Source organism: Pleurodeles waltl, chromosome 6, assembly GCF_031143425.1.
Source record: "Pleurodeles waltl isolate 20211129_DDA chromosome 6, aPleWal1.hap1.20221129, whole genome shotgun sequence".
Taxonomy (NCBI): Eukaryota; Metazoa; Chordata; class Amphibia; order Caudata; family Salamandridae; genus Pleurodeles; species Pleurodeles waltl.
The window spans coordinates 136777116-136787107 of record NC_090445.1 but is presented as its reverse complement, the minus strand read 5'-3'; positions in this window follow the sequence as shown (position 1 = coordinate 136787107).

The following is a 9992-nucleotide window of genomic DNA, read 5'->3' as shown; positions in this document are numbered from 1 at the left end:
ACCTGGCTTTGTAGATGCTTGTTAGAACCGAAGACCAGTCTTATACAACCACTGACCACTCGGGCCAGACTTTTGTCACCTGATTGGCTGATCCAATCAGATGGTCTGCTACTGTTAAATTCTGGGTGCCTCTCCAATCATGAAGCCCATCTGTCATGCTCACTGCGTGTACAAGACATGTATAGGATAAGTTACTGGGCTTCAGGAGAGGCTGTTGGTATCAGTCCGGGCTATTCTCCAGAGGAATTTTAATTAACTCCAGACCAGGAGGCACTGACCATCTTTCCCAGCAGAATTAGGGCAGCTAAACACAGATAAGAGCAAGTGTCTACCCTAGCCCCCCCAAGCTTCTCCAAGGAATAGGGAGGGGAAATGGAGCTGAAATGTCAAGCAGGACAGCTCGTCACACATTCAACACAATGGCCCACCTCACCATCCTCTCCTAGGAAACCTACTGGCTCTCAAACACACACCCAGGTAGACAAAGGCAACAGGACCACAGGCAAAGAAGACTGCAGAGACTTGATCAGGAGAGTGGCTAATAGCTCCACCAAAGGTACAAGGATACAGGTATTCCTGACTAGATTATTTGCTGCCACCACTGTCAGTCTGCCACTGCCTTAGTAGGGAGGCCAGTAGCCACTCTGTGAAAATAGGGGTACACTATGCATGCCCACCTTGACCTCAGAGCCAAGCTTTAGGGTCTCAGTCCATGTAAACAGAGATCCTCCGAGCAGGTCATGTTCACTGAGGTAGGGATCCAGAAACCATACAGTAACTTAAGTGCCTTGCCTGTAGATCACCATAAGGCAGGGGAAGCACACTCACCAGAGACATAGGTCTCACCATCCCATCATGGTCTTATTGCACATTAATTATGTTGGAATACTCCCGGGGAGCCATACTAGAACCAGAAAACCTTTCTAGCTAAGCTACCGTGCAGTTCTACATTGTCTTGATACATCCTGGAAATTATAGAGCAGAACCATATAGAAGTGTCACTCTTGCGCACCGACATTTGTTCAGCCTATTCCAACACTGATCTGGAGCGCCACCCTCAATGCTCATGTTTCAAACCACGCTGCAACAAAAAAGGTAAGTGCCTAATCTGCATAAGGCATTTGTCTGGTGCTTAGCCCAGGAAATGTCTTAGACGTGTAGCAAGTATGACCACATGCACCCCAAGGTGATTCGGGACCATGAAATGAAACTATGCTGCAGAATGTAAGTAGTTGCAGCCCATGCATAGGTAAGGGGTCTGCTGCCGCGAATCAGGCTCAACCCCATTCTACTACACTATCCATACAGAGGGCATCATGTCAGTCTCCCTCCAGGTCTCCGGTTGTGGAGTTGATTCTACAATTAATTCCAGTGTGCCCTGAATTTCCTTGGCTATCGACAATGCTGTAGTCAACTTACACCTTCAAGATGTCCATGATGTAGATATTTAGAGGTCTTTTGGTGCACCTAAAGGCCCTAAGGATCCATAGGGTCCTCCACTCTTGTTACCATCGGCAGTGGGGTGCAGCTGGTGAGGGCGGGGGAGACTGATCATGCTGGCCCTGATACTACGGATTGTATGTAAAGTGCAGTTAGCACCACTGTGGTGTTGCTACCATGCACTCTGCAGGATTTTATGGGGATGTATAGCCCTCTTATGGATATGCCTTTTGATGGTTCATGCCTGTTCGCTGAGATAGCGGATTGTCTTGGAATGCTTCCAGCAATGTAAAGCACTGCATGCTCCCTGGGTATTTTCAACCCCCCTCACAAATGAAGAAATTACGAGGTTACTTTTATGGGTGTGAAGTGGGTCGGGGGGATTTGGGTGGGCAAGCTGGTGTATAGGCAAGAGCAATCATCTTGGGAACATGTATCGTGTAGGTCAACAAGTGCACCAGTCGATCAGAAGTGGGGACGGAGCTTAACACCATGCTGCAAGGACACGGACAGTGCGAGGATCCCCTGCCCTCTTTAGGCACCACACTACCAGTCTTGCGCCTGTTGAATCCTGTGAACATGGTGATCCAGGAGGTGCCATCTGAAGCCGGAGGGGACAGTCATCGCAAGTGGTGCTGATCACTGCCCAGGCGCAGCATCCTTGCTCCCTCAAAATGGTGGCCATGCACTGTTAGCGGGCCCTGTCGGAAGAGGTGCCTGCTTGGATCACACAGCCCAGTAGGTCTGGAGATGCTCTCCCCAGCCCTTAGAGGACGGGGGCTGGCTTGGTCTCTAGGCAGGGCCTGCTTTGCTTGTGCAGCTACCACCCCTTCCCCCCATTTGGGTCCTTAAGTTGATAAGCAAAGCTGCCGGTTGGAGCTGCATTACTGTGGACGGCAGGGGACTGGGGGGGGGCGGGGGAGAACTAGATGGAGGAAGATTCACCCATCGGGGAGACTTCATCACTTGGTCTGGTACCTTTGCAGAGAGCCGGGGGCCCCTAGCTTTGTAGTTGTTGTGCAGCCACTAGAAAGGACATCCCCAATTTTCCATTGACCTTGCTGGAGGCCTAGCAAAAAGACTGCCACAGACCTAGCCCAGTGTCTAATCTTGTATCACCCATGGGTGAGGAACCTGCCCTGTTACTGCCTGGGCCCCTTCCACCATGGGGGCGTGAACATTTTATTATGAGGAAGCAGTAGTTAATGTTTGTATGGCATTGAGCACATTTTAACCTAATTCTGAATGTTGCTGTGTGGTTCCTCCCGTACCCCTCTGGGCACCCAGATAGTGCCGTATGGCTGTGGCTACTATTTGATGGCACTTCTCAGAGTTGCTGATGCTTGGTGCGGTGGGGGATTTCACTATGGTGCGCATGGATACTGGATTGATGATTGTTGGGCAGCTCCTTGATGGCTTAAGACCATCAATGGACACCACTGGTGGACATCTGGGGCCTTTTGCCCTCCTAGTGTGTTGTTGTGGCCTCCCCCCCCCCCCCCCCCCCCAACAAACACAAAATATTGCTGGCCTCTAACAATCAGTTCAACCTAGCAGATCTGCTGGCTGAGCTACTTTGGCTCAGTGCCTTTCCTTGGTGCCCTAAGGCCCTTGATGGTGGCTGGTGCTATGGTCACCTGAGACCTTCTGGTACTATCTCCTGCCAGCATCTGAACAGTAGCATCGCAAGCTGATTGTGGAGGCCTGATCATCCTAGTAGAGATTGTTTTTATATACCTGCTTGGGTGCATTGGACATACAAAACAAGGAGGATGCACCCACAAGCACCTCCCATGAGATGCAAGTGGAGATGCATCCTCTCTTGATAGAAAGTTTGATAAACTCCTGACTGCGTTCAATGACTGGGGAATGCTTGGTGGGGAGGATGGATTCCATATCAGTAGCACTCAGCCTTATCTGTGAGTAGTCCAGGAAGCTGTCAGAGGATCACTGCATTGGAGTTGGTCCCAGCACAGTCGCTGGCAGCAGCTGTGTAGTCTACAGATTGTTGCCTCACTGAACGAGAAGCCCAAATGAGGCTATTGGCCGGGCGATCCGGAGAGCAGGGCTTGCGTGAATATCTGAGTAGTGGGTCTCCCAGAATGCATCATGGGAAACTCCTTGTTGGTCTTTCTTGAGACTGGCTCCAGGTAGTTGTGGCCCAAAGGGCCTATCCAAATATTGTGCCCTGGAAATGGGCTCACCATGTGCTTGTGCAGCTCCTCGCCCAGTGATAGCTCACCTTCACTTCCGTGATAGAGATGACCACCTTTTGCAGCAGGCCCACGCACGTAGGCTGTTTGTGGTGGAAACTGCCAATGTCTCCTTGTTCCCTGGTTTTATCCTCCAGGTACAGACCTGGAGAACATATTTCCTTGCATTCAAAAAGAAGCTGCGTGACCTGGGCTTGCTCTATGCCCGGCCGAGAGTCCAGACAGGATTGAGTGCACTTCACAGATCTGACAGCAGCTTGGGACTGCGTGGAGTCATGTGATCAAGGTGTACTGTCCGCCTGGAGATACCAGAAGCCCCTGAGACCCCGGCAGCAGAGATCCCGCTGCAGACAGCTGAACGGGCCCACCAAGTTGCAAGCAGCTTTGAAACGGACAAGGGCAGTGCAGACTTGCATCCCTCCAGGTGAGGCGGATTCCCTGCAATGGGCATAATCAACCGGTCGTAGTTCCACTACCAACTTTGTGGTGGCAGGTCTGGAGAATATACTACCAGGGGGTACCCCATGCAAGGCAGAAGATCTTGTCTGATAGACATCTAATGGGCACTCCCTGAGGTGCAGCATGGGCCGAGGGGAGCTCGTTGGAAGAGGGGGTGCACATACCGTCCCATTACTATGGGCTGTTCATTTTCTTCTCTTTCTACCTCTGGAGTTGGTTGTTTATTCCCCCACTGATACTCTGTTATGAAATTAGTTGGTCCCACAGTTGGAATTTAGTTGGCTTCTTAGGGGGCCCTGTGTTACTAATTGCTTGGGCAGGATGTTGTATGTCGCAGTCCCAGGAGGGTGCTGGGGGGGTTTGTGGTTTTGACTTGTTGGGATTTTTCTAAAAATCATATTTATTTCATGGGGTACATATGACACTGAATAATTTGTGCTTAGTATGAGCGACCCAGAATGATTGGTGGAGCCCAGAGAACCTCATGGTAACCCAGATAAGACTGATCACATGGAACGTGCAGGGCCCATCCTCCCTGTCCAAACAATGTTTTAAATTATTTTAGGCGCAGGGGGGTTCCGCTGTGTTCCTGCTGGAAACTCGCCTTACTTGCCTACGAGGGCTTGGACTTGTGGACGCGATAAAGGGGTCAGTTATATGCCACCACTTACTCGGCCTTTGCACAGGGAGCACTTGTTTGGATCCAACCTGTGGTGCCCTTTCAGTTACACTGAGCAATAAAGGACCCCCACGCTCTGTATTGAATATTTATGGCCTGAATGTGGACCAGCCGGCCTTTTTAGATAGCCTGGCCCATTTATCACTTATAAGGACTTATCTGATTATGGGAGAGGGAGTTTCATTGTGATGCCAATCTGGACTTAGCTATATGGCACTGGTGCATAAACTGGCGGAAGCTGCCCGCTCCTGGGCTGCCAATGGGACCTCATTGATTGCCAGAGAGCGCAGAACCCAGATACCCATAAATACTCCTACTGATCAGACCTACACACTTAGAAGTATGGCTCAACACGGTTTATTGTTGTGGGGGTGTTGTATGGGAAGGTGGTTAACACCGAATGCCTAGTGAAGACGTTCTCTGACCACTCCCCTTTGCTGTCTCTTTTTCACAAGGTCTCCACCAAGGGCGAGGGTTCCCATCTGGCGCTTGGATCTTGCAACACACTATGATCAGGCCCTCCTGGTCTCAGGACAAGCAAGTGTCTAGATATTTGCTTGATAATGCAGGGCTGGCTTTCTGGCTAGGGGTGGAATGGGAGGCCATAAAGACAGTAGGATTATGGGGTTTCTGTATCTCTGGTAAGATCGGGGTCTGAGCTCAGCTGCACTCTGACCTGCAGGAGGCAGTTCCTATTGGTCTTCCCTGAGACCTAGAGGTGTCTCTGGTGGGTAGGGAGTGCATCTTAGAGGAACAATAAACTACTTGCCTCTGTAAAAATGCTGGTGGCACTTTAATTATAAAGCCTACATGACAAGGACCCATGCTGAAAGAGAAGTCAGGCAAAATGCTTGCCTGGCATTTGCAGAGCGAGGTAAGAAGGCGTACTATACTCCAGGTGAGGGAACTCTCTGGATGTGATGTCTGTACGAAGGAGAGGTTTAATACTACATTCCTCCATTATTATAGGGGCTTGTACTTCACTGGAACTGGGGTCAGGGAGGTTGATATGCTTAACTACATCGCTGACTCTTCGCCAGTGGCCTTGGACCTGGGAGTGGTGGCGAACTTGAGCGCTATTACAGAATATGAAGTCCGAGGCGTGATTAAAGCGATGGCAGGGTTAAGGTCCTAGGCTCGATGTGCTCTTCATAGAACTTTCTGCTGTGTATGCCTCGGATCTCCCTAGATTGGTGACCCTGCTTAACCGCTCCTGGGGTTCCCCCCCCCCCCTCACCGCGTGAGGCCTCCATCAGATCCTTGCCTAAGGAAGACAAGACCCACTTCTCTAGGACTCGGATTACCTCCCTCAATGCTTAGTACAGAGTATAAGATGCTGAGCAAGATACTCGCAAACCGGTTGCTACCACGTATCTGCTTTCTGGTCCAGCTTGACAAAACCGGCTTTATCCCTACTCTGCACCATGCCTAGCATCCATCAGCTGCTGCTCGCCCTGGAGCAGCCCGAGCAGCTCCCACCAGACTCCCTAGTCATGTCCACAGATAACAGGAAAGCATTTGACTCGCTACGGTGGGAGCTCCTTTGATGCTACTTTACTTGGCATGGGCGTTGTGGATTGCTGTTTACGTGGACTCCTCTTCTTTACACATGCCTGCTGGCTCGGGTTCGTACAGGTTAGTTGATCTCCGAGGTGTACCTAGAGGAGCAGGGTTTAAAAATGATTGTTCCGTCATGTTTAAATTCGGTTTTAAAAATGATCTCCCAGTCATCTTTTCTTTAAAAAAAACATATTTACTTTAGTAAAAAAAGGTTTCAATATAGCCTTCCACCATTTTTAGGTCAAGCATAGCAACGCGCAAGCGCTGCTTTTCCAACGTGTTATCTATTTGGTCTTTTAGCCACGCCCACTGCACGACCATCAATATTGCTGTTCAGGGCCTTGCCTTTCAAAAATCCTTTATCAGTGTAAATGCTTTAAGTTTGGTCCTCCTTGGGGCGGTTTGGTTACCGCCTTGGCCATCGACCCTGTTACATGTCTAATTGCACTTTTGCCGATACGTTTGAATGTGAGCAAACTTATTTTTCCTTTTGTGCCAGTTGCACTGACATTAATCTCCACAGACCTTCGCAGATCAAAACAGTTATACTTCAATACAGTGCCACCTAGTGATTAGTGTAAGAACAGCTTTTACACATAAATTCCCATTATCTCGTTCAAAATAAAATGTAGAAATACATTCTGCAGTGTGTTTTAATTTATTAGACACTATCTTATTCGTACCTGATAACATCTTAGATTTTGATGTAGTGGCATGTGTGGTAATGCCATTAGTTGTTTAGCAACTCTCGTTAAAATGAATGCCCTTATAGTGGCTTTGTCGTTAAATTTTGTTATGAAGACTTCTCGTTTTATAGCCTTCATTTTAAATGGCATTTCCTTCGCTATTGCCACTACTTGCCCTGGATCTAGGACAGTTTGCTCGGAGGATACGGCAAAGGGTCCATCATCGAAGCTTATCCCTATGTATTATAGCCTTTATCTTTCATTATACGCAGATGACGTGCTCCTATTCATGAGGCGAGGATTCATATCGGTAAGGACCAGTGAATGGCACTGACTGCGTTGAGTCGCTTCTTGAGGTTAGAGGTTAACTGGAGTAAATCCTGTGTTTACCCTCTCTGAGAAGGTTGTGAAGCGACCAGGCCCATACCGACTGCCCGACCTTACTTTAGGGGCAGGCGTCCATTCGCTATTTGGAGGTGGTCATATATCGTACAGTGGGTTTGCTCTGAGGGCAATCTGAACCTTGAGACACTTGGGCCGATATTTATACTTTTTTTGCGCCGCATTTGCGTCATTTTTTGACGCAAAATCGGCGCAAACTTTTTTGTATTTTGTAAGTTTGCGCCGATTTTGCGTAAAAAATGACGCAAATGCGGCGAAAAAAAGTATAAGTATGGGCCTTGGTGGTTTGGACTTCATTTCCCGTGTCCGTGGGCAGCAGAGTAGCAATTCCTAGGATGGCAGTATTGGCCTGTCTACTCTGCATTTTTGCTGCCCTCCCCATCAAGATCCCACAGAAGTTCCTCTGTGGCATTGTATTGGGAACTTTCCCGTGTGGCACTGAAGACACTGCGATTGCTGGTGGATTGGGGGGGGTATAAGGCAGGGGTGGATTCTGCCAGTGCTGGATTTTGAACTTTACTACTTAGCAGCACAACTGCAGGGGTTGCTCGCTGGAGGGCCGTCACATGGGACGGAGTGTGATGTGAGTGTGGCCCACCTTCCAAGGAGCTCTTAACCAGGATTTTGTTGAAACCTAGACCCAAATCCCAGGTCCGCAGTGGACTAGGGCACTGCAACTATCACTCATTAACATGTCCTACTCCCCTAAACTGCCACTGCTGGTTACCCGACAGTTGGGGTGGTTTGTTTGGGACTCAGCCGTTGGAAGGAACTAGGGATCACTATCTAGGGCGATTTATTTGTCGGGGTGAGCCCTGCCCTTTCATGGAATTGCAGGAGATGTACGACCTGTCAGTGGGATATTTTTCACTCCATGGATCTCTGCTGCATGGGGCGCGTGAGTGGTGGAGTCGAGGCGTGGCGGAACTGCCAGGACACAAGTGCCAGTGTTACATCTTTCTCATACAAGGTCAGACAAAGGCTCTAAAGAGCACTGTTGAAGGAAGCACAACTGGACCTGATGTGTTTGAGACAGCACTTGGAGGACGACTTTTGGATGCTGCTGACTGCCCAGGCCTGGAGAGTGGTGCTGGAATTCACCCCCAAAGTACCAACGAATGCCCGCTTCTAGCTCATTCAGTTCTATTACCTTCATAGGACATACCTCACTCCTCGATGCCTTCATGCAATGGTCCCAGGCTCAACATCGGTGCGTCCTCGTCTGCTTAGTGGAGGATGCAGAATTTTTTCACATGGTCTGGTCTTGCCCATCGTTGTCATGATATTGGTTCACCGTTCTCCAGGCTGCTTGCTGTGCCACCTAATGGAGCTTTGAGCTCACCCACAATTGGGTTTACTGGGCCTCCATGCCTGTAGTGCGGCCCGAAGGTGACCGATTCATAGGCTTGGCAATCTTTCTTGTCGACCACTGAACATGAGGTGGAAGTCGCCCAGAGATCCTGATGCATCTAGATGCGGATTGGAGGTGGTGAAATGGGCGGACTGTGAGGGAGGTGACATGGAGAGGAGAGGGGTACACAGGATTCCGATCTTGCCTAAGCGAGATGGTATACTGGTGGCATGCCCTAGATTGGGCATAGATGGGAAGATTGTAGAGCAGAAACTTGTGAGAAAAGGCTGACCCTACAAACTAGCCCTCGTACAGTACCAGTGGCATACCCTAGATTGGGTATTGATGGAAGGACTGTAGAGCAGGAACTTGTGAGGAAAGGCTCCAAACCTACAGTCCAGCCCTTAAACAGTTCAGAGCTTGATGGTCTGATTGCCGAGATTAAATGCATAGACTAATACCTGTGGTGGTTGTGGGCGAGCGTGGGACTGGGCAGTTGAGTTATTCCTATGGCTGAGCCCCAGGTAATTTAGCTCTATTGCTGCCCCCTACCAGATGCATGCTTACCTGTCCAAGGTTCTCTTGTGGCCCACTACCTTGTTACATACCAATGCTGCTGATTCTTCCGTTGCCTTTTGTACCCTGTGTTGGTTTGTGATAGTTTGCTCAAATGCAAATAATACAAAATATTTTAAAAGAAACAAGGGTACCAGTTATCCCAGACCCCTTCCCCTGTGGCAACAGTCACCAAGCTTCTTTAGATTGCTATTAGTGATGCACAAATTCCCTGTAGCAGAGGGGTTCCAGCGCTTTTTCCCATGGTGGCGATCCATCACATTGAACAGATAGGCCCTTTAAATAGTGCAGCATGGCTATGTCCTAACTTTTATTCTGGTCCACTCAATCCCCATGCCAACTTTGATTGAGGCTGCTCTTCACACTACTTATTCCTCTCACAAACCTCCTGACACCGACATGGTGCCTTGTTCAAGGGACTTTGTTAATAGATTATCCTTTTGGACATATTCAGATAGTAGCATGTATGATACTGGAGATTAATTTGATCATCCCTACCTTGAGACAATTGGTATCAGTACCTCCAAGGTGCCAGTGGACTGGACACTTGTCCAGACATTGGCATTCTTTCTCCTCTGGGCCCTACGCCTGAGATGCTTGCTTCATTTGCCATGGTGATGTGGAGA